The following is a 24,505-nucleotide window of genomic DNA, read 5'->3' on the forward strand; positions in this document are numbered from 1 at the left end:
GGAGAGGCTGCACGGCTCAAGCCTCGTGTCTTCCTGAAATCTAATTAGACCCTAATGGAAGGAAGACCAAGTGAAGGCTCTTAATTGAAAATTACACTTCCAGTTCAATCAAAGCCTGCTTCCGTGTTGCTATTAACGGCCTTTTAAAAATAGCTGGATTCTACAGTGACCTTGCATACAAAGTGTTCACTTACTGAGACTGGCTGTATAGATAATCAATGGATGCCTGAGTGATGGATTTGGACCCATTCTGTAATAATTTATGACTAGTGTGTATTGACCTGGTTACTGGGATGTTGTCTGTATGAATGAATATATGGCTTAATTTAATAGGAGCTGTCCAGAAAGAACAAACAAGCAGGTAAAAATGTCTCAAGGCAAGCCACTCCTTGGCAAACACTCAGAAGTGTTATGAGATAATTCACAGACAGGAAACTGCCTGGAAGAATAATGTATTATAAAAAGGAGACATTTTTCCAGAGAAAGAATGCTTGTTCTCCAGGTGGTTTATAAAGGGCCAGCTTCTCCTAACTTTGGACATGTAACAAATGTGCATATATTAGTGAGGGAAGGTACTCAAGTGCAATTGCTGTAGGGTCTGTCTGTACCCTCTGGACCATTGCAGAACACCAAACAATTTCTCTAAATGCCACTGGAAACCACAGGACAGAGATAGCAAGCTGCCTTCAGAACAGGCAACAGAGTATCTCCATCAGGAGCAGCAGGAATTATATGGCTGTTACACTTTAAGGATCCAGGCTAGAATTTGCTCAGCAGGGGATACTTGGTAAAAGCAAGGTCAGAAGTACTGGCATAATCTCAGACCCTCAAAACTGAAGACTTTCCAACTAGTTTCCAGAGTTCTCAGCCCCATTCCAAAACTTTTCACGTCAAGGCAGCTGAAGGAAACTCTCCAAAACTGTGTGAATCATAGCACTTTCTCCTCTTGTACACAGCCCAAAAGTACATCTCATATCTGTAGATGAGCTCTGTGAATCATCATCTGTCTAAATCTCTTTCCTTGGAGTTAGCAGTACAGGAAGTTTGCCCTCTATTTCCCTGTCCTACAGATTACCTGTGTCACCATTCTCTCAGCCCCAGGACTCCCCACGCTCTGCCACTCCATTGCTCTCTCCTGCAGGCTTGGAGATCTCTTTGCAGCTTCCACAACTTCTCCTTCACTCCTCTGAGTTATTTACTGTTCTTTCTGTCTAGTCCATCTCTGCTATTGCTTCTTCAGAAAAAATGTTCTGGTTCATCTCATAATATTCTTTGATTTCCATGTATCTCCTTCACCTGCATGTCTGGACATTGCCATGTGCAGCTAATTCCAAATATATAATTCCCTTTTCATTCAAGTGAATACGTAACTACATGTGGGCATTTGCATATCTCTGTTGGTGGGAAGATCTTCCTACCCAGTGGTAAAATCCCTTCAGAAGTGTTTTTATTCTCTGAGATGTCTGGGTTTTTTCCTGTCTAGCATTTCAACAGTTTCCCACATCTCACAGAAAAAAAAAAAAAAGTTCTATTTGAGATAAGATTTAAATGGTAAATTCTATGTGTGGTTTTAGTGCTCTAGGTTTGTGGTGAGAAAGAAAAGAGCTTTGATCTATTTCAGCATGTTTGAGGAGAAAGCAGGAAAAATTCTGCAGCCTGAGTTGAAGAGGATGCTGTAAAGTATGCCCTAATGATCTTTAAAATCCATGTGTCTATTAATTAATCCCCTGGAAAAACCTCTGATTTCCTAAGCTTTGTTGTAAGACTATTTCTAAGCTTCATAAAATTGACCCAAACAATATATAATATGTCAAAGAAGATGGGGTTGGACATGGCACCTGGTAACCCAGATGTCCCCTCAGTCCAGTTCTGGGCAGGTTTCAGTCTGTCTCATCACACTGCCAAGGCAGCTCCTTCTTTAGGGGCAAGGAACTCTCCATCTTCATTCACAGAGCCCACACCACACTGGGATCAGTGAGAATAAATGCCTCCAACTAAGCACAGTGGAACTTCTTGAGGATTTCTGTGCTTTCACAGAGCCCACAAAATTTGTCTTCACTCCTTTCTGAAGTCAGTTTTCACACTTTTTTCCCTTCTGCAAAAGGGAAGCTATGGAAATTATTTCTTTTGTAAAATGCATGAAGTTGTTTTTGTGGATCATATGGAATAATAGATGCTTCAAAAAACCATTTCCATATCATTTGCAAAGAGAGATTGGAAAAAATGAGAAAAACAGCTAAAAACTAGAAATCAGAGCAAGGCTTTCACAAGAGCTAATCTCACTTTGACAATCCAAAACCACCCTCCAAAATAACCCAATCATCTGCTTTTGCCACTGCCTCTGTGAGCAGAGGGAGCTTTTTAATTGGCCTGATTCCTTTTTAATTATACCCCTTCCTCTGTTCTGCTCAATGATATCAAATACTAGAAGAAGACTTTGGATTGCAGCCTAATGTATTTTGGCTGAATCAAAACTCATGAGTTTCAAGTTTCTTTTCCTACTCACAGACATAAAAAACCTTTCTTATTTAATGAAGTTTCATCAGAGGCCTCTTACAATATGGGCAGCTTCTTGTTCACACAATTTGGTTTTGCAGAGGTTCACTGCCTCTCTGAGGTTAACTTCACTTCACTGCCTCAATAAGTAAAACCCAAATCTTTGGACTAATTTGTTACAAGACAGAGCTCCTCAGATTGAAATGAGCATTTTTGTCTATTGTCAGTTGATAAACTGGGAGTGAAATTACAGCTCTGCAATGGGTGGAAGAGTTTTTCAAATCAACTGTGTTGCACATTTCACATCTGGAATTTAAAAGAGGCAAAATGGCCATAATGCTTTGATTCTGGAGTGTGGGAAGTCTAAGTGGATGACAACACTGATCCACTCAAATCTAATAATTTTCTGACACTATGAGCTATGAATCTAACTGAAAAGCATTTTTGCTAAGAAAAATAAACAAAAGTAAGGGTAAATAGCTTCATAGATATAGAGTTAATATTTTTCTTTCAATATTTGATTTTTTATATTTTGTCTCCATACTTTGAAGTTGGATCCAAAAGGCCTTATTGTAAAGTTGTTTATTACTAACACAAGAGTGAAATGACAGCTGGACCCCAGTATCTCCATCTGGACCTATTTGATGATGCCTGGGACCCTGATATCTCATGCACTCAAAAAATCAAACCTAATGTTTTAAAATTACATTTCTCCCACACAGCTTTACAAATCCCTCATTTCACACATCCCATGAAGTTTTATTTCCTTTCCTTCAGCTGCTCCTGAAGACACTAAGCACAAAAAGCCTTGAGCAGTGGAAAGAACAGATGCTCAGTGGGGACGGAAGGTCTCAGCCTTTCCACTGCCACAGTCATGTCTCAGCTGTAAATCTCATCTCTGCAAGAAACAAGAATTATCTCAGAGTCCCACAAGACCAAGAACAATTTCAAAGTTTTTTGGAGAGTGCCAGGTATGTGTTTTCAGTCTGCTTTCCCCAAAAGGGACGTGGGGTGATTGAAGCAATAAAAAGCCAGGTGAAGCTCATAAGAAGCATGCCTCTTCTCATGCTACTCTTTACCACAGCAAGCAAAGTAAAAAGTAGAACTCACAAGGCAGATATTACAGAGCTTAACACATAACTCAAGGGCATTCAGCTAGGATCCTAGAAATTCAGGTAGGATCCTAAAAATTCATGGTTGAAAGGAGCCTGATAGGGCTTGCTCCATCCCCTTAACTGAGTGGCCAGAGTAGACACAGTTCATCCCCTGTGAAAGGTTTATCCTATTCATCCTTGAATATTTTCATGTCCAGAAATGTACAATCTTTTAATGTTATCCATCCCAGTACTCATCTGTGCTTCCAGTTACAATGCCCCAGGACAAGAAACTAGAACATAGTGTATACCACAGATAGTTGCAAGTTTTACTCACGTGATGCTGTACCTCAGCAAATGCAGTTTTCAGGAAGACTAACTCAATGTCATTAATTACTAGAGCAACTCAGAAAGCTAAAAAAAAAAAAAAAAAAAAAAAAACAAAGAGGCAAGCTTTCATGCACAAAAAGCCCCTCACATCCTTTCATGTTGTTATTCAGCATCTGTGCGCAGACCCTCAAAATGCCTGTGCAACTCCAGCACCTATACCCAGCAGGAGATCGGTGAGACTCAAACTCCTGAATCTCCTGGATGATTCTGAAAATGCTCTTTTTTTATTAAAAAATTCTTACTTTATGTGAAGTGAAATCACAATTTCCACTTCTCCCATCATCTCATTCCAGGAGCTGTCTCCTTGTAACAGCACTCAGTAAAAGATACTCCTCCACCAAAATAGTCTCTGTCTTACATATGTCTCTCCATGCATGGATAAATTAAAAAGCTGCTGCTCATTTTTTTCTGAGGCAGTTAAAATTCACAGAGGCCACTATGCAGAAGTATTACAGGGATGGAAGAAGAACACAAGCAGCAGGGAGACATTTAGGCCTCTTCCTTCTTTTTAATCTAAAAATTGTTTGCAATTACAAAACAGGGACTAGACACATCATTCACACTATTTCTGGCAACATTTTGATTCATTTTAGCCTATGGCAATGTCTACATATACCTCAAAATGCAGAAAAGCTTTCTGAGAAGAGATTCTTCCAAATCACGTTTGTAAATGGAGTAATCCATGCTTGACCTACATACAAACCATTTTGAGCTTCACCACTGAAATTCAAAGTGGCACCTGTCAGTTAACAACAAAATCTCCTTATTACTTGAGCAGGAGAAAGAAATTGAATTTGATTAGCAAGTTCACTAAGGATACATCTATATTGCAGGGCTGTAGAGGGAGAGGTGAGTGACATTTTCCTGATGTGTGTGAGTATCCATGTCAACTGGCTGGCATTTGCAGGCTGAATCCTGGGAAAGGCTGACCCTGAGCTCCAGCAAAGTAAAGCAGCAGTCAAGCAGGGCAGCAAAATGAGGGGCAGGAAAGTCATGTTCTGAGGTGTGGAAAAGATGGAGTAGACACAATTCTGGCCTGTCTGAAAGAGGAGATCTCTTGGGGGGCTCTCTCTCAACCAGAGGGATCTCGTGGAGCAGCCTCCCCAGCAGAGCCACAGCCTCAGCACACTCATGCCCAGCAAGGGACAGGCCATGGCCATGCACAGAGCAACCTTCAACTCTGGTGGCTCTCATCCCCCAGGCTGAGACAAAGGAAACACCTGGAGCAAGTTCTTGCTGTCACAGCATCACTGGTACCCAAGGGAACTTATTTAAAACCATTAAAGGTGCCTTCTGTTGGCCTGGTCACACTTCCCAACTGGGGTGCTGGCAAGGAAACAGCATTTTGCAGCTCTGACACAGAATGCAAGATTTAGCCAGGCGTGTTTTATGGAGTACTCCCGTGGTGGAGTGGCTGCACCTACTTCAACAGCTAGGGAAACTGAGTTATAGACTCTAAACTCATTAAAAAGCAAGCTGAACTTTTCATTGCAAGTTTTCAAGAGCTCTTACTGTTCCACCATTTGGCATCATGGGAAATGTAGTTGAACTCATTTCTCTTAAGAGAAAACAAGGTTTGAACTACAGCTGCCTGGAGGTACCGCAGATGTATTGCTGACTTGTAAAAAAAATCAGTCTTCATGATACTCACATTTTTATCAAAAACTACTTTTCCGCAGCAAACTGTACATTTATTTTTTAAAAGCTAATTTTTAAGCAGAAAAATTGACTGACCATTTTTTCTAGTGCCTGAGTCTACTCTTGCTTTGGGAGACAGAACTTCAAATTACTGTGTGTTCCACAGTCTGCCAGTGGGAACAAAACCTTGTGCATTCCCTCTTTCACAGTATGGAGAATATGAGTCATTCCCCACTATAATGCTGGTAAACAGTAAAGCAAAAAGCTATCACGAAAACTGAAACACTCTGAGGGCTTAAATCAAAAATATTAGTCAGACCAAGGTTGGGATGATGAGTTAAAATGGAATTCCTTATTATTTCAGCTTTCTTTCCATAAAATGAAAAAGAAAAAGGAGAAAGAGATTCCTCAGTGGAGGAATTTCTTGTCACATTGTGTCTGCAGGGCCAAGAAAGCTCTGTGCTCTTCAGCAAACGAGACCAGAGGAGACCAGTCCTCATTTTCTTTACAGGGAAATGGCTTACCTTGAGCACCTCCACAGACAGCTGCCTTCCCTCAACACATCCACAAAGTCCTCCAAAACAGTGTGGTCTTTAAAACCTGCTGAGTGCCAGGTACCCCCCCAGAAAACTACAGACCAGGCTGAGTCAGCATGGCAGAAATTGGTGTGTATGAACCAGAGCTCACTTATTTACCTTCCAGTTACAACAACAAATCACAACCCATTTTCATCAGACACCTGTCCGTGCTTCTGCGAAAATTAAGAGCTGACCATCGGCTCCTGCCTTTTAGGGGCAGACACGACTCAGTAGATTTGTTTCACATGTCTCCCTTAATTTCATTCATGCACTTAAATTGCCCTCCTTCAGTCCTCCCACCTGAGAGACAAGCTGCCAACCTTCAGAGCTGAGATGGCCAAGGTAAAAGCTACAGTCTTCCTTTCAGGAATTACCCAGGAAACAATACCTGGCTTGCACACTCTCCCAGTCAGTAGGCTGGTACAAAAACAATCCTACAAATAAAGACTGCATTGAGATAACAAGAATGAAACACATAACAGGTTTGGTAATTAAGAGCTATGACTGCCTGCACTTGTGATGATTTTCTGTCACTGGGAGACCTGGAATCAAGACTGGACAACATTTCCAGTCAAGCTGTTGATGAAACAGGAGTCAATACAGTGAAGCAATCTGGTCTACCAAACACAACATCAGAACAGATAGTTACAGCAGGGGGTTTTGACCTTCTGAATTAAGAAACACTCAGACCAGAAGACTAAAAGACATAAAACAATCTGGAAATAGCCCCCTTAGAGCACACATGCTCTGACAACATTAGCTCCAGGTGTTTCCATCTGCTCAGTCTTCTCCCAGTGTGGACATCATTTCCCTGTGCCCGTGCTAATGGCAAACCTCTCCAAGCTGACTCATCTAGACCCACAAACCACAGGCCAGCCCAGCTGGAGCCAGAGCTTCCACTCCAGCACAGCTGTCTGATGTGATGCTCCCAGCAGAGGCTGATCACACTGCACTGCTGTGTCTACCAGCAAATGCCAAACTGGTTTCCAGTAATTCCTTATGCTCCACTTGTATTTGAAACCCAGATGATTTCATGTTCCCAGTACAAAGAGGAAAGTTTGGAGTGAGAGATGAGATTCTGCCTGAGAAGGAAGCATCAGCTCTCTCTAGGGCTTTGTGGCTGTGCTTACCTGAAGGGAGATGGTCATTGATACCAGTTGTCAGTGAGCTTGCTGCCTCGTTCATTTTTTTGTAGTTGTTCCAGTGGCTTCCTGTACCAACTGCTCTGGTTCAGTCTAAAGCTGAAATTTCAGATTGAATCCCAGAAAGCCCAGGGACCATCCCCTCCCTATCAAAGAGCCATCCACCAATTGCAGGTATTACCAGTCTCATGGAATGGTTTGGGTCAGAAGGGAACTTAAAGATGATCTTGTTCCAAACCCCCTGCCACAGGCAGGGACACCCTCCACCTGAGCAGGGAGCTCAGGCTGCTCACACACACACACACACACACACACTGCCTACCACAGTACTTGCAGTGCTGGGGTTTGCTTGGGCTGGCCAGAACATTTTTCTCAGTGAATGGGAGACAAGAATTGCTGCCTGTTTTACTTGCAGCTTCCATATTTTCCTGCTGTTTCGGTACAGCAGTTTCGTTCATTGCCAAGAAGATCCCTGCCCGAGCACTCGGATCACGCTGCCTCGGACATACATCCCTCCAACACAAAACCCAAGCTGTAATTACCAAGCAGGCAATGCACTTCAGAGAGACAGCAAAGCCCATCCTGCTGAGCCCAGCTGTGGAGATGGTCTTGTTTGGGACTCTTTTCTACATTCATACCTATAATAAACCAGGACATCTTCCTTTCTCACTTCAGAGACAGCTCCAGCAAGAATTACTGGGACATTTTTTGGCCTGGCACGAGCCAGGGGATCATCACATTGTGAGCACACCTGCTTACTGGTAACAAACAGCCCCACACTGCAGAGCACGAAGCTGCCATAGTTTAGTATTTACACATCCTTTGGGATGATTTTCCTCCATGACACTCCATCCCAGGGTGACTGTGAATGCAGATCCATTTCATCGTTGAAGGAAGTTTCCAATTCCTTTTCTTTATGAAGCTGTTTATTTAGTAGTCTCACACTAAGTTATCACAGGGAATTGTGTTTGCACAGGGAAAAAACAAACAAACAAAATATGAGCCAGTTTCCTTTGTTGCTGAAATCAACCTTAGCACTAATGACAGGAAGTTTTCTCTTATTTCCAGATCCAGTACAGTAGAAATAAGATGAAGAACAGCAGCTCCTACAACATCACCCTAGGAAACCACTCAAGGTGGCTATTATTTTTATCTTTCAAAAGCCCAATTGACATAATTATTAAGTAGGTAAATACAGCAATTATGCTTTCACAAAAGCACTCAGGTTATCATATTCTATTCGCTTACCGCGACTACATTTTCAGTGACCTCATTGTAATGTAAATTCATGCCAGTATTTTACTTAACCTGAAAAACAAAACAAAGCTGGAAGTCAAAAAAAAACCCCGCTTTTATGGGAGTGCATTAACTGTTTTAAATATCAAAGCATTTTTTCTTTCAACTTTTCATTTATTTCAACCCATTCCAAGGAAAATAAATTGACACATCAATTTTATTGTTATGGAGCCTACTTAGCAAAAAAATACAGAGGATGACAGAAATGTTGGTGGGATGGGACCTCTGGAGGTCACCTAGTCCTACCTCCTGCTGAGCACATAAGCTGTGCCTTTCTTTGACCCCAGAATGCCTGTTCTGACTCTGGTGCATGCCTACAATACAGCAAGCCAGGGCAAACTCAGTCTCCATGCTCAGGAGGAGGCTCAGTGGGGAGGACAGAGCTGAATTCAGGCAGCAGGACGTGCCTGTGACCTGCCCTCAGTGTGTCAAGCTCTTCTGTACCAGACTGGCAAATGTTACTCACTGTCCTGAGATGGTTTGGGAGAACTGATAGGAGCAATCCTTTTCCACATCAGCAGAGATTCCGCAAAGCCAGGCAATATGCAGTGCATCTTGCCTGCTACTAATTCCATTTTTTAGACACCAGGTCCCCCAAAAAAATAAAAAAAATGCTTGAGATACTCTTGTTGATTTGATCCACACGTGCCAGAGCAGCTGTGTGTGGGCACACCATGCCTCTCAGATCATTGCAAACTAATTAAGGGCTTTCTTCACCTCGTGGATAATTATTATTATTCAAAATGCATTGATTCATTAAAGAATTTGGCTCAGACACAATAACTCCCTTACTCCTGGGTAAGGAGGCTGTTGTGTAGCTCAGCCTTGGCTTCTGATCCTTTCCACTAGAGTTTCAGTGTCTGATTATCCTCAGGTTGTATCCTTACAAATTCCTGCTCTTAGAGGAAGCTGTGCTAGAGAAGATAGACCAAAAGTGGGGTCTCTAGAGGGAACAGCTGCAATTGTGTCTTATTTTTCAAAAGCTTTCTACATTCAAAGAAATCAGTTTTAAACTTCCCTGGGAGTGAAGCTTCCGAAAACCAAGGTCCAAGCTAATAAGAAAGATTAATACAATGTAGTACTGAAAATTCCATGGGAATGTCGTGTCATCTTGTCCAACTCCCTGCCTAATGCAAATGAGATAATTCCATCTAGTACTTAGAGTGGCATCAAAGCACACTGCCCAAAAGGCAGCTTGCCCTGATTTGACAACTTCAAAAGAAACCAAATCCATATAAGACTAAAAAATTCCCCTCTGTCATTTCAGAGAAAGATGGGAGATGGAGACTGAATTCTGCTTCGTCCTATGCTTCAATTATTTGCTTGTCACACTTCACTGCTGCTCAGTTTAGCCAAGGGATTTGGCTAATTTCTTCCAGGAGGAGGAAGTCAAGGTCCACAGATGATTTATTTGCAAATATCCATAAAATTAACTGCCTCTAAGTAAGGGAAGACTTGAGCAACCCTTTGTGCCGATCTCCTTTTGTCCCTGTACGAGGAGCTCATTTGACTTCTTTCTCATTTTTACTATCATACAAGCACTAGAAGTTGGACTAAAATGAAGAGCTAGACAAGACCTGTATGTTTCTACACCATCACCCACCTCTTGACCATTTCTGTCTTGGACCCATATCAGTCACCTTTACACCTATTTTAACACAGAAGTGCCAGAAGTTTTTCATCCAGACAGCAGCCTCACCTTACAGGTATCTAACTAGGAGTCCCAACACTGCCCACATCTTCAGTTCTGAAGAGCAGTCATTTATACCAATGAGCTCGAGAACACAGCATTCAGTTCCTTTACACTTTGCACATCCCAGCAAAATGCTTCATTCCTGAAGGCACACATTTTTCCTCAATTAAACATGAAAGCTGTTCAAGCCCAAAGATGACCCTTAATTATGGCTTTGAATGCACTTGTTAGAATTACCTCCTTGCTCATCTTGGGAAAGTATAATAAGAAGTAACATGATAATATGCAGTGCTTTAGTTTTGGAGTAATTGCCTAGTATGCATGAACTCTGTGAGGCCTTTTCCAATTACATTTGTAGCTTGCTAATGTTTGGGGATTTTCCAGGATAAATTACTCTAATTGTGTTCCTTGGATCTGTTTTCCACAAAAAGCCCAATAAACAGCAAGAAGAGGGAGGGAGAGAATTAAGTGGCAGAGTTAATTAGATTAGGCTTGTGCTGTAGTGTTGCAGGAAGATTCCACTAAATCCTATAATAGGCCCTAATGAGGATTTTATCATGCTTGTTAAACGGGTCATTTAGTTGTGTGACGGGGCCGCTGAGTGCAATGTAAAAACTGGTTAATAAAAAAAAAAAAAGTCTTTTAATTGCACACGCAGGCAAAGCAGTGTCAAAAGAATCCAGCCAAATGGAATAGCCTCCAACCAAACACAGGAAAAGCTTTGCAGCTCCTGAAGTGGTGAACATGTACAGTGATTAGGCCACTAAATTTTCCTTGACTGGCATAAAAATTAATGCTTCATGAGTGATTCACACTGGGGAACTTTAATAATCCAGATTTATCAAAATAGAAATTAGATTTTTCTTCTTTATTTGTTGTCTTGTTTTGTTGTATGTTTTTTTTACAGAGTGTACCAAAACAAATGTAAATCTGATTGTTGTTGAACCATCTGTATGTACCTGTCCCTCTTGCTAGTGTTTGCAGAAATATCCATAACAGAGTCACTGACTGTTCTCACTAAGCTCTTGCCAGGGATGGGATAAGACAATCTTAGCATCTTGTCTTCAGGCAGCAGACACCACACAGAAAAACGAGAGTCCTGGAAAATGCACTCCATAGAGAATTCTTCCTTTTCACTTTAATTTTTCATTCAAAGGCAAAGGTCCTGGATGTCCTGCTTAGTACTGGGCACAAGAAACCATATATGCCCTGAATTTGCCAAGGGGTGTGAACATCCAGTACTCTGTTAGTTTTCTGTTTTCTCACCATTGAGACCAACTCAAAAATACTAACCTTAACCATGCAGATACACTTTGAGGCTACGTTTAATAAACAAGAAGCAAATCTAGATCATCAGCAAAAATGATGAAGGATCCCATTCAATCCACCTGCTTGTCAAGGTTCCCTAATTCAAAATGAGACTCATTACAGAAGTTTAAAGGCCTCCTGTCTCTTGGAAGCCTGTAAATGGTTGCTCACTACAAGATACTTTCTTGGGTGATGTGTGGCCTGCATGTCTTCAGAGGCAGAGTACATCTCATCCCTAACTGTTATTTCAGCCCCAAGCTCACATAAACAATAAGGGAAGATGTCTCCTTTGTCTAGCTCTAGCCTTTGATTACTCTTCCAGTGCTTCCAGAGATGGTCTCATGTGTTCATGACTTCCTTCAGCATTCAGCTCAAGCAGCACAACAGCTCCCCAGCTCGCTGCCAGCCTGTCAGGGCTGCAGCTCTGACACTTCCTTTCTCGTACTCCAAAGCATCCATTTGTTTTCCCAAATGCAGGCAGGGTTTGATTGATATCAGTCTCCACGGCGGGTGGCAGGGCCCAGGTGGCAGCTGAGCAGAAGACCATCGTGGCTCCCACCAGTCCAGCAAGGGACAGCCATCAACCCGAGCAGCCCGTGGTGACACAGCAGCTGCTGCGCCCCCAGCTCTGCTTGGTGGCACCCCAGAGGCACGGATAAGGGACAGCAGGTCATCCATAAACGCCTCTTCCAGCATCCATAAACGCCTCTCGTGCTCTGTGCCTCAACAACCAAACATCTGCTGGGGAAAATGAGCACAAGAAGTTCGACTCTGCCCTGCTTATTCATTCTACACCAGCGATTTTTCAGCTTCTTTCGGTTTGCAGGGGTCTAAGCATATTCTAATGGCAGCATGTGAACCCCACTGCAGGGATTCAAGCCAACTGCTTTAATTTCTAAGTTCCTATTTCAGGAATGTTCTATATGCTCTAGGAGACCCAGAACAGCTACAGGTGGAATATGGTTGTCCTGATCACTTTCTAATAACACAACAAATAAAATAAAAGTAGAAATATCTGTCCAATAAGACATGACAATATCAGCCCACACAGACTGTTGGCATTATAACTGTACATGTGTCTGATCTTGTTTAAAATCTAAGTTTTATCTGTGACAAATACAATCCTTATAGAGCAGCTAGTAGAATTTGCTAAATTTACAGCAGCTGCTTTATCTTCCTTCCTTGAGTCCTTCTTACAACAATCCTGTGCCGAAGAAGCTCCCCAAAACTATGTAAACATTAGGTAGCTTTCACTGCTCTGCAAGGATTATATCATCATTGTGTTAAGTTCACATGTATCATTCTATTATCCTTTTTGTATGCTTAGTCTGTAATCATTGAATTCCCTTCTCTGTGTTTCTCCAGTACTTGACACAATGAAGCCTGATCCGTATCTGGATTTGCTCTGCACTACGAACATGAAAATGTTAAAGTGATGTTATCTTTTAGAAGTAGTTGCATTGTGGGCCACTCTGGGGCAGCTGAGGCTCTTACAGATAAGGTGACCCCTGGATAAATAACCTAGGACTGCAGTCTGACTTCCTTGCTTCTTTGTCTTGAGTTTTCAGAGCTATGTTCAGCCAGATTACTACGGGCCAATTCTCCTGTCCATCAAGATATCTGAAAAGCCACATCAGTCAACGTGTAAAGTGATCCCACAGCCAGGGTCCAGTGTGCAGTGATGCTGCAAAAATGCTCCAGCTCCTTCCTGCTCACAGTCTATTTCCTCAAAGTCACATCAGCAAGCACAGGGATGCTGAAGACCTGGGGGGGATAGCAGGTTCAAATCCCACTGGTGGTCAAAGTCACAGCAATGCCAACCAGACAAGTGGGCCAATGTGCTCTGAAAAGAGACTTGAGAGACTCTTACATTCACCAGGGCCTGCTGAAATGGTTAAAGCCAAGCACAGGCTCTGTTGCCATATCAATAACCGTGCTACATCTGTCATACTACAAGATACAACTGCTTGTAATGGCTGGATAGCATTTTGCCCTTAATGTTCCATTGCATTTGACATTGCACAACTCAGTCTGCTACTCCCAGCTTGCAGAATTAAGTTCACTTTACTGAATCATTTTGCCAAGGAAAGACTTCTGGTTTTCTTCATCTACTCATCAAAATTATCTGTCTATGGGTGCACGCATATATCTATGACAACATCCCTCAGGTATACAGCTGTGACTAGTAACATAGGAAAAACAAACTAACAATGTGACCTACAAAGAATATTCAAACAATGGCTGCCAAACTGCTTAGAAGACAGGGGAGTGGTATTCAAATAAGTCACCCAGGGAGAGAAAGCCTCTTGACTTTAGAACTGGCTCTGCTTTGAAAAGAAGGCTGTTCACCCAACAGCTGCCCAGCTCTGTGCCATAGCATCCCCTTGAACTCATTAGAGCAAAAACAGTGGGTGTAGACTTCAGCAATGGAGATTTAAATTTGATATCAGGAGAATTAAAAACTAGGAAACTGAGGGAAGTGTGATGACTCTTACAGAAGGGATTTATGAACCATATAGGAAAACATCACCCTGGAACAGCCTCTGGGGTGGAGGGATAGGATTAGATGATCTATTGAGTCTCTGCTGTACATCTGATATCTGTGATTTGACACATTTCCTAACAAAAGCTGGACGAGTAGGATGTACATTAAAGGAGTGCATTTCTTCACGGCAGAGCAGACTTTCCTTCCAATCAATGAGGCTCCCAGAGCGCAAAGTGCTGAAATGAACTCAAAATATTTTAATTGGTAACTTCCTTTGTTTAAACAATAAAGAAGTCATATGGGTCACTTCTGTTGTGGAGCAGCACAGACTGTTTGTCAGGCACAGGAAAGACTTGTATAACAACAAAATGGAAAATGCTGGCTTTATGATGTTTGGTATTATACTTGTGACCCGGACTTCTCCCTTTTCTTCCTTTTTTTTTTTTGTCTCTCTTGTTTTTTTTCCTCCTAATGCCAAGCCCTGAAAACATCCCAACTTGCCAAGCTCCCTTCCTACAGACAGCTGAAGCTGCTAATTGCAATCCCATCAGTAAAATACAGACCTGCCCCTCATCTCTCCTGTACCATTCCTGTCTTTCCCTTGTGCTAATGAAGTGTCTCACACTGCGGAGGGAGTAGTTTGTAGACCCAGCTTTCACCAAGATACTTACAATGCTAGGCTCCCAGCAAGGAATTAGAGCCAAAGCTCTCTAAAAATCAAAGGAAGACAGAACTACCCACTGTTTTATAACCTGGGCAGGCAGTGGCTGGGGATGGCTCTGCTGCATGGATTGCTCTGGATGTTGCTGTCTCCCCTGAGACTGTTTGTTCGCTTAGTCCCTGATGCAGCACACGCTCCAAGTCCACGCTCCAAGATTCATCTCTTTGCTTTTTGTCAAAAGGTCAAGAACACTCTGTGGATACAGCATGGCTTTTTCTTGAGAGGCAGATGAAATGTGCTTCCTGGGAAGAGCAAAATCCTTTGGCATGGGAGTGTTGTTGTTCAGGGAGCTGACCTGCCTTTCAGCTCCGTTGCTCAAGGCTGGGGAAGCTACACTTGTGATATTCAGCAAACCAGGTGAGCTCCCTGACAGGGCACAGCAGCCTGATGACACTCTTTGCTTCTCCAGACTTCAAGTTCCTGTGGTTTGGGGGTGCAAATGTTTTGGTTTTTTTCTCCAGGGTGTGGGTTGGTTTGGAAGTCTATTTTTTTCCAATAAGAAGTAGTATGAATTAATCTTAAAACTGTGACCTGAATTAAACTGACTTGGGGCACTCTGAAACTCCCCCCAAAAGTGGTCATCAACATGTAAGGGGAACAACTGCTCTTAGCCTGTCTTGAAAATCCAGTGGTGATGGAGGATGGATCATCACCTCCAGCATTACAGCTGCATTAGTTTTACCTACAAGGAACCAGAATTTCTTCCAGACTGTTTTGCCCACTCAGTCTCACACAGGGAGTCACCTAGGAGAGGAAGAGGAGGGATAATTCCCAGGGGTGAATAAATTTTGGATATGCCATGACAGCTCCCTATTTTTATGCTTGGCACTGGCTCCCATGATCCTTGCCTGTCTCTGCTGATCCTGTCTGCCCCTGCACCTTCTGCACAAGTCCAGAGTTTGTACAATATTTGGGCCCAGGGCATTGCATCTCCTCAATCAGAGTATTTATTTAAATACATAACTGATTAAACTAAAATAAACCAAATACTGAGGCCCCAGGTGCTCTGGAGATTAATACATGGCTATATTTATGTTAGCACCTGATTTCTCCAGAGATGGAAAACTGGCTCCCATCCCTGTCACAGCTGCCTCTGCTTTCTGTAGGGAGAACTGAAAGGGCCAAACCTCAAATAGGATTTCTAGATCCAAGCTTGCAAACAAAGCAAAACCAACAAACATATGGGATTTTGAAAAAAAAATAAATAAAGATAGAGGAATACTTAATTGCCATTTGCTTCCTATTGTGAAAGGTTCATTTCTAAGTCTTATCTCCAGTTATGAAGGCTGAAAGTTATTCACAGTCATCCCAAGGTTCACAGTTTAGCTACTTCCTAAGCACCTGTGAAAGGAGGCAAAGGAAAAGGTCATGTGTGCTGAACAGTAACCACACATGCAGAGTTTCAAAGCACCTCTGCAGTCTCCATGGGAAATTCTTAGAAATCAACAAATTGCAACTGTTTGGAAATGCTTTTTCTTTCTAAAGCTATGAGCACCTAGTCTATCCTTGTGTTCTTACACCCATCTACGTGCAGGTTTCTGGCAAACTCTTCTCAGGTTGAAAGTTTTAAAATCTAACTGGTTGAGTATAACAGAACTTTGTGCTGAAAGGGGTCCCAGCCATGGAGAGAAAGAGGCAGAATCCTTAGATGCATCCAGGCCGGTGGGGAAAGGGTGAATCTTGGCCTTGCGCTCACCAGGTGCTAAATGCAGTATAAGAAAAGTGCTCCCAGCCCAAAAAGGCTTTTAATTCTCACCTCTTTCTGTTGGTGTGAATGAGATGTACGTCTCACCTGCCTTAGGCAGACCCTCACTGCTAAATGTGGGCAGCTATTTCCCCACCAACATTTCTCCATCATATCTCAGCCAGGGCTCATCTGCTGTCCCAGGTTCAGGGCTGTCCACGCTGCCCAGCTGTGTCTGCTGCTTCACACAGCTCCATTCTCCAGAGGTGAGCCACTGTTAATATACCCCATTGCTGCTAAAAACATTAATAAGAACACACACACACTCATACAGAGAACTCAAGGAATTCATCATATTAATGGACAGCCCCTGAAGCACTGTAAATTCAAGCATATGAATTTCAACATCTTCAGGGGTTTTCATGGCATTTTTCCCTTCTGGTATCAAAGTGTTATAAAACTCTGGGCAAGTCAGTGAACCAGGGACTGAAACTGATTTGAAATAAAAGCAAAATGACTCAGGGGTTTAATTGTCCAGGCTGGGCAAAGTGAAAAAAAGTAAATAAGCACTTTGTTATACATGATGGAAAACAAATTGGAGCAAGTCCAATGCTGCAAACTTTCTTCAGGCAAAATTTTCATCAGTTTCACTGGCAGGGGCAGGTATGAGTTCCCAGAGTGGGACTCAGTGACTGGAAATCATCAAAAGCTCCCAGAGCCACAGGGCATTTTTGAACATCAAACTGGAAACAGCCAGAAGGTGGGGGATTTTCAGAGCATTTCACCTATATAAATTTGGGGTTTTTAGAATATCTCCACCAGGGCAATAAAAAGTTTGATGTTGAAGTTGTGCTCCCTCAAACAACATGTAGAGTGGTGTATGATGTGAAGAATACCGAATCTAGCACCCTACACTGGGTTGAATTATTTTCATAAATTACTTCCTTCCTGAAAGAAAAGAGTGCTTTTTTTCTTTTAATTACAGGTGATATTCTTCACAGGAAAACTTTGTTTCCACTCGATGATCTATTTTTTTTTAGTCAAGAAGAGTCAAATAAGAGGATTTGAGCTTTGAGCTGACATTTCAAAAATGCCAAGAACATCAACATTTGTTCAGATCATAGGTGTCACTATTCATCAATCCGATCGTTCAGAACTGGGATTTTCCAGAGCGAAAGCATTCAGCAAAAATTTTATTTTTATCACATCCCAAAAACACATTTTCAAAAACTTCTCCCAACCTCCAGATGAAAGGACTGTATCCACCACTGCCTGGCCCTGTGTCTCAGGAGTCCCCAGAGTGCCTGGGAGGGGACACGCTCCTGCCACAGCCCTCTCCCAGGCACTTGCACTGTGCAGTAGCACCCAGTCCAGCATGCCTGGGAACAGCACAACACCTGCTCAAGGGCTCACCTCCCACCTGAGTGAAGAGCTCCACATCTGCTGAGATCAAGAGACTCCCTTTGAGGATGCAGAGGCGATGCGCAACATGCCCTGTGTTTTATTGCTGCAGAAGGAACAGCCAGCACAGCCCTAGCCAGGAGGCTGCCCAGCTATCCCCAGCCTCGACAGCTCCCTGATCCACCACCTCTGCTTGCTCCTCCCTTCAGCTGGGCACTGCTGCCCATCCACACAAAGGGATGGAGTCAGGAGAAGGGCCCTCCACCTCTCCAAGGCGTGGTTGTGACAGCAGAGCAGACACTACACAACACCCCTAGCAGTCAAGGAGGGGGTGCCTGGCATAAAGTTCTCCAGAATCATGGGGAAATTGAAGGAAGAGCAAGGAAGCAATTCCCAGTGTTAAAATGGGCAGGCAGAGGAGCTGGAAATTCACCTGTCTTTCCCACCCAACAGTTTCTCTCCCTTCTCCAGGTGGTGGCACTGAGGACGAGGTACATGATTTCCCCCAGGCCCCTTCAGGTGGCGAGGCTGAAAGCTCCTCTGGAATTGGCAGCAGTGCTAAAATCTAATCAGGTGCTTCTGTGCAACAGACCCAGAAGCAATTGCAATCAAGCCAATTGCTGCATCTGATTACACATGAAAACCCTCGTGCTGCTAAGTGTTTTGCAGTGCTTAATAAAATGTGCTGGTCTTGCCTCAAATTGCACCAGGCAGGGCTGGCTTGGGGTTTTTTTAATATAAAGAATTATGTGAACAGAAAGAAAGAGGAAGAATAGGACAGAATTTGAAAAAGCAACCAGTGGAAGCAAGGTAAAAGAGGCCAAAAATACACTCATTCCCCCCTATGCCTTCATCATAGTGAAATGAGATCTTCAGGATGAACTTCATTGAAACCCCAGCAATCCCAGGAGAGAATCTGGCCAGGTGCCCATAGCTCCTTTGCTGGTCTCATGACAGATAGTCACACTGGTTAATCAAAGGCAGTGGTCTAATTCCCCAGAGAACAGTTTGGGTTTAACACACCCAAAATCTTGGGTTTGGGGGCACACACACAAACACCCCCGAGCAAAGGCACTACACCAGCCAAAACAAACTAAACCCACAGTATTTGTACCACTTCTGGCTGAGTTTCTGTTTTTCCCAATTTTCCAGCAATCTTCACAAAAACAGGATGAAAAATCTTAACTCTGAATTTTCCTTGTTAACCCATTATTTAAAAGTCATGGATTTTGCAATTGGTACATTAGCACAGCCCATCCTATGTTCCCTAAAGTCTTGATTTAAAGTGGGCCAACTGGAGACAGAAACTGCATGCCTGTGATAACACTGAAGTCTTGCCTGCACTGGGCTTAGTCTAAGTGGAAATTCACCATTCCACAGGCCCTGTGAGTCATACATCTCCTCCTCCAGCCACTCCCACCATGTCCCCATCTCCCACCCATGCAGTGCAGCACCACCACCATCCCAGTCAGTGTTCTCAGACCTGCTGTGAACACCAAAGAGCCATCCCTTGGCTCTCTGGGCCCCCACCTCCACATCTGTGCAGCTCAGACTTGCTGCCTGGGCCAAGCACCTCCAGCAGTACATGGTTCCTCCTGAGCTCAAAGGAAGTATCTGCAGACACACAGAGTTTCAGCCATTTCCAGAAGGCCCCAGAGCTAAGGAAGCCCCAAAGAGTCTGTTTGAACCTTTGAGAGAAACAAAGAGTGATGGAGAAGAGGGATTCATGAGCAAAATGGCAACCATGTGCATTTTCTTTTATAACATAAATTGTCCCACTGTCAATTATGGTTTAGTCATGGCAGAGGAATTTATATTTCTGCAATAATGAGTAAAAGCTTGAAGCTGCCACAAATCCTGGAGCAAGAGGCCACTCATCCCTGCTGCACTCATTTTCAGCTATGAAATCCAAAATTTCATAGAGAAGAGATACTCCCCCCTACCAATCTGACAATGGCAAAAAGGGAGCAAGGAATTGCAGTGGGAGAAGAAAGCTCCAGGTGAACAGTGATTCCCACACACACCCAACCTCTGCCAATTGCAGCAGAGACTTGGCTCTGCTTCCTGGTTTTCAGCAAGGGGGCCATGGGAGCTGATGAATTAAAAACCTCTGAAAGTCAAACCCATTCCTTGTGATCGCTGGTCAGGGTTTGGCAGAAGTGCTGCAGAAATCTCTGGCTTGAAAGGGAACTGCAGTTGCAAGCTGGGAGTTAGAGACACCATGCACATCTTCTTCCCTTGAGGAAAGACTGAGCTCAGCAGCCAAATTCCAGGGCAGAAGGTTGTATCCTAGCACAACTGAAGAAATTAAAGTCATAAAATGTTTCATGATACAATAAAGAATACCGACAACAGGGAATCATTAAAAGCATTATTATTTTAACATAAGGCCAAGATAACCAATAGTCAGAAGCGCTGCCTTCCTCTTACTATGACTTGGCCTCCAGGAGTGAGAGGAAATCTGAATGCTCTGCTCTTCCATGCAGTTCCATAGGTTCACCATATCCAGCTGCCCCTTTGGATTCCTTGCAGAGTCCCCCGTGCTCTCCTTCAAAGTTCACCAAGATACTGGAGGCGCTTCAGTGATTTTGGAGTGGCTGTTGAAATCCATTCAGAACCCCAGAGCAAAGGCACCAGGAGGGTTAATGCATCCTGAGGGCTGGAAAAAGCACTGCTTAAAACATTCAGCAGAAGGATGAGGCTGTGCATGCCTGCTCAGAGACTCACGTCAGGAATTAAGCCTGCAGTGCTCATTAATAATAATGAGAACTAAATGCTGTATTGCATGTGTCGTGATGGGAGCAGACTCCTTCTGGTACAGCATGGGGCTGTCCTAAACAGATGATTTAATTAGTATGTTACAAGTATTGATTGTGGGAATAAATATGAATTCAACAAATATTGCTAATGAGCTTCTCAACCCAGCAGTATGTCCTCCACACAAACCAGAAGCAGTTGCTAATTTAATAAATGCCATATCCCAATGCTGACAGGAAATCTTAAAACCACTCTTAATGGCAAGACCAAAAATAATCTCTGCTTCCCTCAAATCTCTGTTTCAAGTCAGCATTTACAACTGGCCTTTCCATATTCTCATTTTACTTTGTAGGTTTCTCTTTTAAAAGATGTTACTTTTTTTAGCGAGCAGAATGTCCATGTGAAAACTGGGAGCAGGCTTCCGAGAGAGCCATAGGAGGTAGGTCTCTACTAATCATTGGACCAAAACCAAATATTACATATATTCTTTTTGCTCTGGTCTTTTCCTGCATAGAGTTGCTGTGAGCCTGCACGGACCTCTCTGCTAGATATGAGGACCAGTTCAGATCCTATATTAAAATAACGTGTTCAGAGAAGCCCTTCTGCAACTCCTCCATTTCATGCTTGTCATTTCCTTTCTTTCTGTGCTTATTCTCATTCTGCTTCTCATTTAAATTCTTTGGGAGACTGAACTCTACTGGCTGCTCACTTCTGCTGGTGCAGCACAGAGGGGTCAGCAGGATTTTAGCCATCATTCTCCAAAATCTGGCAATGAACCTAAGTGCCCAATAGGACTCCCAGTTGGTCCACGGAATACAAGCAGTACCAGGTCCAACTGGAAGTCATCCTTTGCTATCCATCAGCCAGCCAGACCTGTCCCAGATAGCCCTACATCTCTTGATTCAAATTTCTTCCTCCTGATGACTCATTGCACTGCTAGATTTTTGCATCCATCATGACTCAGCTGTTTGAGTAGCTCCAAATTGGGAAAAAGGGAAGGATTCTCTCCAATGAATTTGACCTTCACTTAATAGTTATTCATAAGTATATATATGAACAAAAATTTTCACCTGAATTGCTTGCATTTTTGCAAAAGAGAGATTCCCAAGCTTGTACATATGGTCATTAACTGATGCTTTCCCATCTGCTCTTTGCAGGGAATATGCAGGTTTGTTGATAATATTAGCAGTGGTAGTCAAGGGAAAAATCTCTGACTGTTGTGCATTAGCTCAGCTTCTCTCTGTTCTGGCAAGTTTGACTTATCATTAAGCATCCCAGAAATGCCAGCTCTAAAAATCATTTCTACTTTGATGTTATTTTCCACCTCTGAGAAATTGCTGCTCTCTTTTGGGGATTTGATTTTTATTAGAAACTTTTTTAAAGGCCAAAAAGCAAGAAATGCATCAACAAAATCAAATGACTCCATCTCCAACTCAAGAAGAGAGCCAAAACCCTTCCACATTTCAGCCACTTTTTTGATGCCCATTTTCCAATCCATCTTGCTCTCTCCCTTCTTTATTACATAAGGGTATGAAAGGAAAATAGATTTTTTTTTTCCTAGTCAAAATTATTATCTGTTATGTTATATGAGAATTTAAGAACAGTCAGTCTGGGTTTAAAAATATGTCCAGCCCAGTATGCTTCTACAGCACAGGAGGTCAAGTGAGCTTACACAAAACCTTCCCCCAGGCACTCCTTTCCTCTGTGAGTCATTAGCAGTCATTAGCATTTTCTTTGTGTTGATTAACATTTGCATGTAATAACTAATTACATATAGTTCATGAAGCTCAAATTCAGTGTTTCTTTCTAATGACTAGCTGGTGCTAATCTATACTGGTGCTGAAAGAGCCAAGTGCCCTCTTCCCTGTTCCCATTTATCGAAATGCCAATCCGTGTGCACTTATACAGAGATCCTGAGCAGATAGCATTACTCACCATTTCCAACCTCCCCAGAGAAGTGTTTTCACTGCAAATGTTCCCAGCCTCGTGTAACACTGAGTTGTTCTTGTCCAGTCATGTCTCCAGAGTGAGCTGCTCACTATCAGCTGTGTGCATCTGTAGGCCAGAATCACTCTCATGAATAAATAAGAAGGCATGATCAGTTATCAGGAGCATCAACATGCTGGAGAAGAAAGCTCACTAGGGGAGGAAAAAAGCTTTTATTACTTTTAGATGCCCTTTTGGTCTTATTAGAATGGAAACTGTGGGACTAGAATGTGAAGGGAGATAAAGAAGTGCTGGCAATGGTGGATTTCATTGGAAAAAAAACAATTATATATACACCTTGTCAAGTTCCTGCTCCCACCTGGAAATCCTGAGTGGCCTTCAAGCCCTGCTCACAGGGTGTGGTGGCACCAGTTCCAGGAGGGGCTGTCAGCACAGGAATGTCCTCACAGCTTGGTTTGTTGAGGGCCTGGAGTACCACCCAGCCGGGGTTTGGGTCCCAGGACTGCAGCCAGTTTGCTTCCTTTTAGCCAGTCCATCACAGAGCTGTCCCTCCTGCCTATGCAGTGACTGATTCCACTGCCCTCAGCTGGACCCCAGACAGAGAACCTGCGAAATAAGAAGCTGCAAGGGATGTAGAGCCTGGCTTTGCATGTGTTTGTTATTCCTATCCATAGGCTGGGACAAACCTTCAAATTTTCCTATGAATTCAGATATACCAATGCAAGGACTTCAGGCTTGATTGTTCTCTGCAAGCCTTTCCTACAGACCTAAACAAAGAATTAAACTATACAACAATTAAGGTGTGGAGACTCTGCAGAGGCCAATCCTGGATCATTGCTAAGAGTGCTTAATGATCCTTAAATTGACGAGGAAGAGAGAGGACCTCGCTTCTCCCAAGAGCCCATTTTTGCCATTTGGAACCAGGTCCAAAGAAAAATATGTCCATTTTCTTTCAGGGAAATTTCTGCAGGTTTGGTTCTGCAGAGAAAACACTGGGATGAAAAGTAGTTAAATGAGTTGTTTGATTTGCTTTGTCTTTGGCTGAATTTTCTGATGTCTGATAGGTTGTGAGTTCTGAAGCCTTTTCCCAAGTCTGGACAATAATAGCAGGGTAGCCTTATGTGGACTCTACTGTCTAGCAAATCTGTAGTCATGCACTAACACAGAAAAATTCTCCTTAACCTCTTTCAGGTCTCTTCTTTTTACAAAATACATAGAAGCTGGCTATATTTGAGATCTCTACCCTCTGCCAAATTTGATGGCAAGTCAATCCTCTAAAAAAATTCATGCAGGTAGAAGATGAGCACACATGCCTACACAGACACGGGAAGTATGGTCACACAAGTCAAGGACAGTGCAACAGAGGATTGGTTGATCCAAGATTTTCCTTCAGTGCTGATCAATGCCAGCTATTTGAGGAAACATATTAGAACATGACAAGCATTCAATGATACTTCAAGTATTCTTTCAGCCTCCAGGAAATCCTGTCAAAGGTTTTCCCAAACCAAAGGGATACCCATTAAAGGATTTTTTTTTTCCAATAAATTTGTTCACTTATATTTTACATGCATGGAAACTTCTAGCATCTACAGCAACTGCAGCAAGGAACTCCACAGCCTAAGGACACATTTTGTGAAGATGACTTCCTTTTGTTGTCTCTGAGACTGCACCATCACAGTTTCATGCCCCCATATTGAAAAAGGCATGGTGTTGTATTTCATTAGATTTAGACAAAAAAGAAATCAAACAAATAACCCCAGTCTGTACAAGAAAGTACTTGGCCTGCAGGCTACTCCTGAGACCAGCATCACAATCTCACTGGTCACGTTAGATGCTCAAACACACACAAATCTGAAGGCTACTAATACTTGGTTT

Source organism: Fringilla coelebs (assembly GCF_963513975.1).
Source record: "Fringilla coelebs genome assembly, chromosome: 7".
Taxonomy (NCBI): domain Eukaryota; kingdom Metazoa; phylum Chordata; class Aves; order Passeriformes; family Fringillidae; genus Fringilla; species Fringilla coelebs.